Source organism: Populus euphratica, unplaced genomic scaffold (genome assembly GCF_000495115.2).
Source record: "Populus euphratica unplaced genomic scaffold, PopEup_1.0 scaffold146.1, whole genome shotgun sequence".
Taxonomy (NCBI): domain Eukaryota; kingdom Viridiplantae; phylum Streptophyta; class Magnoliopsida; order Malpighiales; family Salicaceae; genus Populus; species Populus euphratica.
The window spans coordinates 88,240-95,914 of NW_011500037.1; the positions used below are offsets into that span (position 1 = coordinate 88,240).

The 7,675-nt window shown below is 39.0% G+C and overlaps 1 pseudogene; it reads right to left on the reverse strand.

Annotated features, from left to right (window-relative positions):
* Nucleotides 1-1,100: 1,100 nt before the first annotated feature.
* On the reverse strand, nt 1,101-5,165 carry LOC105142783 (uncharacterized; annotated as a pseudogene).
* Nucleotides 5,166-7,675: the final 2,510 nt, after the last annotated feature.

Below are 7,675 nucleotides of genomic sequence, written 5' to 3' on the forward strand. Positions count from 1 at the left end.
GGTTTGATAGGAGTGTGACACAAAGATAACTTGTACCTAGGCACCAGCACTATTGAAAACAGAAACCCCCACCCAACGAATATTGATTCGCGAACGAGAAGTATAAGGATGACACCACGAAGTCAGTTGTTCTTCGATAAGTCGTTTTCAGTTCTTTAGAGAACCAAGGAAGGGAGATTATCCCACCAACACACAATAAGTGCAGCAAAGAAGTTTTATTAATCTGAAAATTGCGTAACCTTTACATGTTTGGGTTATGCCTTTATTTATACTGAATTTGAACTTAAAGAAACCCTAATGGACCTCCCTTAGGTGGACTTATATGTAGCCCACTTACAATTGACCCAAATAAGTAATAATAACCCAAAAACTAAGAAGAAAATACTAAAAATACTAAAAATCCGAAAATACCATCCTAAATAAGCTAGAATCAGATTTGTCACCCTTAAGAAGTCCTAAACAAAATTGGAAAAATCTGATTTGGAAAATTTGTGTTGCTGCCCCCTTTGATGTCCTTGATTAGCTTGGAATTCCTTGTTTAACTTGGACAAATAAGAAAACAAATTTCCTCCTTTGTTGCTGATTTAATTACTTTCCTTCCTAAGTGAGGAAAAGCATTAAATAGTCCTCCCCTCTTTAGGAATAAGATTTGGCCAACTTCCTTACTTAGTTAGGAGAATAAATTGCTGACTCTTTATCCTTGTAGTATTAGAAAAGACAAGCCTAACAAGGCTGGTATTGGGCCGGACACATCAACCCCTTGTTCCACATGAATTGGGCTCTTCTTGGACCTGAACTAAATGAATTAAAGGCTGTCCTTCATGCTCCTTAAATGTTCCAAGCCTCTCTAGGTCCATTTTGTTCCATATATTCTGAACAAGCCCATTCAATGCTTCTTTAAGCTTCTTAGCCCTAGCTCTTGTGATTGGCCCAATTGGCACCTCCAATGGGTTGTTGGCATGATTATGCTTGGTGTTAGGCTGATCCGCATCATCCCCTCTCTCTTCAAAAGGATTCGACCTCGAATCATCACCTACATCAAACAGAGTAAGATCAGAAACATTAAAGGTAGCACTAACACTATACTCACCTGGCAAATCAACTTTATAAGCGTTGTCATTGATCCTCTCAAGGATCTGAAACGGCCCATCTCCTCGTGGTTGTAGCTTTGACTTCCTCTGGGCCGGAAATCTCTCCTTGCGCATATGCACCCAAACCCAATCGCCAGGCTGAAAGACAACATGTTTGCGCCCCTTATTGGCTTTGGTCGCATACACGCGATTCCTCTTTTCAATCTGTTGCCGCACACTCTCATGAAGAGTTTTCACCACCTGTGCTTTACGATTACCATCCAAACTAACCCTTTCATCAATAGGCAAAGGAATCAAATCCATTGGAGTTAAAGGGTTAAATCCATACACAATTTCAAATGGTGAAAATTCAGTAATAAAGTGCACACTACGATTATATGCAAACTCTATAAATGGCAAACAATCTTCCCAATTCTTTAAGTTCTTTTGAATGACAACACGCAAAAGTTGTGTTAAGGTCCTATTAACTACTTCGGTTTGTCCATCTGTTTGGGGGTGACAAGTAGTTGAAAACAACAGTTTAGTACCCATTTTTCCCCATAACACCTTCCAAAAATAGCTAAGGAACTTAACATCTCTATCAGAAACAATGCTCTTAGGGACCCCGTGAAGTCATACTATCTCCCTAAAGAACAAATCAGCAATGTTAGTTGCATCGTCAGTTTTATGACATGGAATGAAATGTGCCATCTTTGAAAACCTATCAACAACTACAAAGATGGAATCCCTGCCCCGTTTTGACCTAGGTAAACCCAAGACAAAGTCCATCGAAATGTCTACCCAAGGTTCTTTCGGTACAGGCAAAGGGGTATACAAGCCATGCGGTTGAGTCCTAGACTTTGCTTTCCTACAAGTTATGCATTTATCACATATGCGTTGCACATCTTTTTTTATTTTAGGCCAATAAAAATGCTCATGCAACACATCCAAAGTCTTAACAACACCAAAATGCCCCATCAACCCGCCTCCATGTGCTTCACGTACAAGCAATTCACGCATAGAACATAATGGAACACACAAACGACTCTCTTTAAACAAATATCCATCAAGTCTATAAAACTTTCCAAAAGCTGAAGTTTCGCAAGCATTGTAAACATTAGCAAAATCACTATCATCCTTGTACAATTCTTTTATGTGTTCAAATCCTAGAAATCTAGCATCCAAAGTAGATAAAAGAACATACCTGCGTGAAAGTGCATCAGCCACAATGTTTTCTTTCCCTTGCTTATACTTGATCACATACGGAAATGTTTCAATAAATTCAACCCATTTGGCATGTCTCCTACTCAATTTACCTTGCCCTTTCAAGTGCTTCAATGATTCATGATCAGAATGTATGACAAACTCCTTGGGCCACAGGTAATGTTGCCACGTCTCTAAAGTTCTTACCAAGGCATAGAGTTCCTTGTCATATGTAGGGTAATTCAAGGCTGCCCCATTAAGTTTTTCGCTGAAATATGCAATGGGCCTCCTATCCTGCATTAACACAGCTCCTATTCCGATACCTGACGCATCACATTCTACTTCAAAAGCTCTTGTAAAGTCTGGCAAAGCTAAAACAGGTGCCGAACAAAGCTTATCCTTCAACAATTTAAAAGCCTCATCTTGTGCATCATTCCATTTGAATCCAACAGACTTTTTCACAATTTCAGTTAAAGGTGCAGCAATAGTACTAAAATCCTTCACAAACCTTCTATAAAAACTAGCAAGTCCATGAAAACTCCTTACCTCACTTACCGATTTTGGTGTAGGCCAATCTCGGATGGCTTTAACTTTCTCCTCATCCATCTCGATACCCTGTGCAGTAACGACATAGCCAAGAAACACAATTTTTTCCATGCAAAAGGTACACTTCTTAAGATTAGCATATAATCGCTCACTACGCAACACACTAAGTACATTACGCAAATGATCAAGATGCTCATTTAAGTTCTTGCTATAGATCAAAATGTCATCAAAATACACAACAACAAACTTACCTATAAATGCACGCAAGACATGATTCATTAAACGCATAAACGTGCTAGGCGCATTTGTAAGTCCAAACGGCATGACTAACCATTCATATAAACCATGCTTAGTCTTAAATGCAGTTTTCCACTCATCACCCTCTTTCATCCTAATTTGATGGTACCCACTTTTTAAGTCAATCTTAGAGAAAATACATGATCCATGTAACTCATCTAGCATGTCATCAAGCCTAGGAATAGGATGTCGATACTTTACCGTTATGTTATTGACAGCACGACAATCAACACACATCCTCCATGTTCCATCCTTTTTAGGCACAAGTAGCACTGGCACAGCACAAGGACTCATACTCTCACGAATGTACCCCTTCATCATCAACTCATCTACTTGCCTTTGAAGCTCCTTCGTCTCCTCGGGGTTGCTTCTATAGGCTGGACGGTTAGGAATTGAAGCTCCGGGCACAAGATCAATTTGATGTTCAATCCCCCTTAATGGTGGTAATCCATTAGGGATGTCTTCAGGGAATACATCATCAAACTCCTGCATCAAAGAAACAACCACACTAGGAATAGCAGAATCAAGATCGTTAGTGTTAAAATAAGCCTCCTTATACATAAGTAAGATCATTGGCTTATTAGTAAAAAATGCAGATCTGATTTGAGATCCTTTTGCATAAAAATTAGGTTGTTTCTTTAATTTTTCCACACTATTATCATCACACAAGCTTACTTTCTTCACTCCTCGGTTTTTACCTCCACTCTCAACCGGTTTAATTAATGATTTAGGTTTAGCCGAATCTGATGGTTTTCTCTCACCATTGTCCTCACGTGAATTTTCACTCTTCCCATCCTCACATTCCTTTTTTAATTTGATTTGATCATCATACACTTGTTTCGGAAAAAGAGGTATAAGAGTGATGGTTTTACCATCCTTTACAATAGTGAACCTATTTATGAACCCATCATGAATCGCATTCCGATCAAACTGCCATGGACGCCCCAAAAGTAAGTGACTAGCATGCATCGGGACGACATCACATAAAATCTCATCAGAATACTTCCCAATAGCAAACGCAATCAAAACCTGCTTAGTAACCCTCACTTCACCACATTCATTCAACCATTGCAATCTATAAGGCCTAGGATGCTTAATACAACTCAGATTCAATTTCTTCACAAGTGTATCACTAGCAACATTAGCACAACTACCTCCATCAATTATCATGCTACATACCTTGTTTTGAATGTGACATCGAGTGTGAAATATATTTTCCCGTTGCTGATCTACATCATCTTCTTTGATTTGCATGTTCAGCGCACGTCTTATAACCAAAGCCTCCCCCTCAACAGGGTATGCAATCTACTCATCGCTACAATCCATCAAAGGTGGCATCTCTTCACTTTCAGATTTCTCACTTTCAGATTCAACATCCCCATTATCTCTTATAAGCATAACTCTTCGGTTTGGACACTGAGATGCAATGTGCCCCTTCCCTAAACATTTAAAGCATTTAATATCTCTATCACGAGTAGGTTGAGATTCAGATTTACCTTTTCCATCCGTATAAGTATCCTTTTTGGCCTTAGGTGGTTCAGCCTTTGCATAAGGCTTTAGTTGGACAGCCCCCTCTCTTTTTAAATTCAGCCTCCATGTTGAGGAAGATGAAGCCGAATTGGTCTGAAAACGTGTACTGCCCCTTCTCTTTATTTGTCTCTCTACCTTCGTTGCCATATAGACCATGTCTTCCAATTCCACACAGTGTTGTAATTCTACAACATTTGCAATGTCCCTATTCAGTCCATTTAGAAACCTAGCCATAGTAGCTTCCCGATCCTCAATCACGTTGGCCCGAATCATGGCAATCTCCATTTCCTTGAAATACTCATCCACGGACCTAGAACCCTGATTCAAACCCTGCAATTTCAGATACAAATCTCTATAATAGTGGTTAGGCACAAATCGCCTTCTCATCAACACTTTCATCTCCTCCCACGACGCTACCGGCCTCTCTCCACTCCGTCTTCTACTAGTAACATTCTGATCCCACCAAATCAGTGCATAATCCATGAATTCGATGACTACCAATTTCACTTTCTTCGCCTCCGAATAGTTATGGCAATCAAAAATCCAATCCACCTTTTTTTCCCACTCCAAATATGCCTCGGGATCGTTTTTACCTTGAAAAGAAGGTATTTTTAGTTTGATAGCATCCAAATCACCATCTAAATCAGCATGTCCCCCAACACTACGGAAATTTTCCCTTTGGCCGAATTTGCTCTAGTTCTATTCCCATAATCCCTTCGGTTTCTAGGCTGCCGAAAACCTTCCCGGTAGTCTATGGCCTCATCATCAAAAACACCATCACCGATATCACCAACGGCCACCTCAAAATCCTCACAATCAGCCCACCTTGTTGGCCTGTTGGCCCTACTGCTATTGTTTGCTTTCGGTTCCACCCCAAGCTTCACATTTTGGGTGCTCGTACCAGCCTCGTTACCACGTTTCTCCACCCTATCAAGTCTGTCGCACACATTTCCCATCACAAAATTCATCCTCTCCATCATTTGTGTCATGGCTTGCATTTGAAATGTAAGTTCTCCCTCGGGATGGGGCGGTGTATTGTTTTGATCTGACATGATAGTACCTGCAAAAAGTTGTTAGTGGTAAAAGAAAATTTATCCTCACGTCACTCGTGTTTCGCTCAAACACTCTTAATATCCTCACACGCTCACACCTCTCGTCTCACCTTCTTGCGGTTCTTGCGAAACTGAAACCAACACCAAATAGAACCAACTTGGCAGCGCTATCCAAATATATATATGACTCAAGAAGCAATGAAAAAACTCGAAAACAAGTAAAACGAAACTGCAATGATAGTCTCGTGAGTAGCAAGCGAGTCTATCCGAAATATGAACGAAACTGAAGACGCGAATAAAAACAGAAACAAAAAATATGCAAAATCATTAAACAACACCCAAATATGTTGGATATGATGAAAATAAACTGCAAGAAACGAAATCAACAAAAAGCAAGCGAATTTTGAAACGGAGACGCAAGACAGACTTGTTTACGACAAGTTAAGTCCGAATCTGGAACGTAAAGTAAATAATGTTCAATTGAGTTAAAATTTCAGATATAGTGCGATATCAACCCAAATAGACAGAATATAAGGTTTGAGCAATTTATGACAACGTTTGATATACTGACGTAAAAACGTTATGAATCAGACCTGAATAGACCCGAATTTGAAACCCAAAGCAAATGATATCCAATTGACCCCAAATTTGATATGTAATTCTATTAGGACCCCAGTAATTCTAATATCAAATTTGAGCTAATTCCGAGTTGATTTGATCCAATTGTCCCTTGTTTAGTTTTCTGCGGCAGAATCTAATAAACGTCTTTTTGAACAATTTTTCTTTTCTTTTCTCTTTTCTCTCTTTTTTTTTTATGTTACTGATATATTTTGAACAATAACAGAATGAAATAACAATTTTTTTTTTCTTTTTATATGCCGCAAATTCAAGGAGAATAAGAAATTGGATACTAAGGAATTTTTTTGCGGAATTAACAAGAAACGAAAATTTCAGGAGGATATAACCTGATTAATGGAGCCAAGCTCTGATACCAAATGACGCGAACCTCGTGATCACATGGTCACGCAACCCACACGCAAAGATGCCAATTCCCGGAAAGCCAAGTAAATCAGGTTTGATAGGAGTGTGACACAAAGATAACTTGTACCTAGGCACCAGCACTATTGAAAACAGAAACCCCCACCCAACGAATATTGATTCGCGAACGAGAAGTATAAGGATGACGCCACGAAGACAGTTGTTCTTCGATAAGTCGTTTTCAATTCTTTAGAGAACCAAGGAAGGGAGATTATCCCACCAACACACAATAAGTGCAGCAAAGAAGTTTTATTAATCTGAAAATTGCGTAACCTTTACATGTTTGGGTTATGCCTTTATTTATACTGAATTTGAACTTAAAGAAACCCTAATGGACCTCCCTTAGGTGGACTTATATGTAGCCCACTTACAATTGACCCAAATAAGTAATAATAACCCAAAAACTAAGAAGAAAATACTAAAAATACTAAAAATCCGAAAATACCATCCTAAATAAGCTAGAATCAGATTTGTCACCCTTAAGAAGTCCTAAAAAAAATTGGAAAAATCTGATTTGGAAAATTTGTGTTGCTGCCCCCTTTGATGTCCTTGATTAGCTTGGAATTCCTTGTTTAACTTGGACAAATAAGAAAACAAATTTCCTCCTTTGTTGCTGATTTAATTACTTTCCTTCCTAAGTGAGGAAAAGCATTAAATAGTCCTCCCCTCTTTAGGAATAAGATTTGGCCAACTTCCTTACTTAGTTAGGAGAATAAATTGCTGACTCTTTATCCTTGTAGTATTAGAAAAGACAAGCCTAACAAGGCTGGTATTGGGCCGGACACATCAACCCCTTGTTCCACATGAATTGGGCTCTTCTTGGACCTGAACTAAATGAATTAAAGGCTGTCTTTCATGCTCCTTAAATGTTCCAAGCCTCTCTAGGTCCATTTTGTTCCATATATTCTGAACAAGCCCATTCAATGCTTCTTTAAGCTT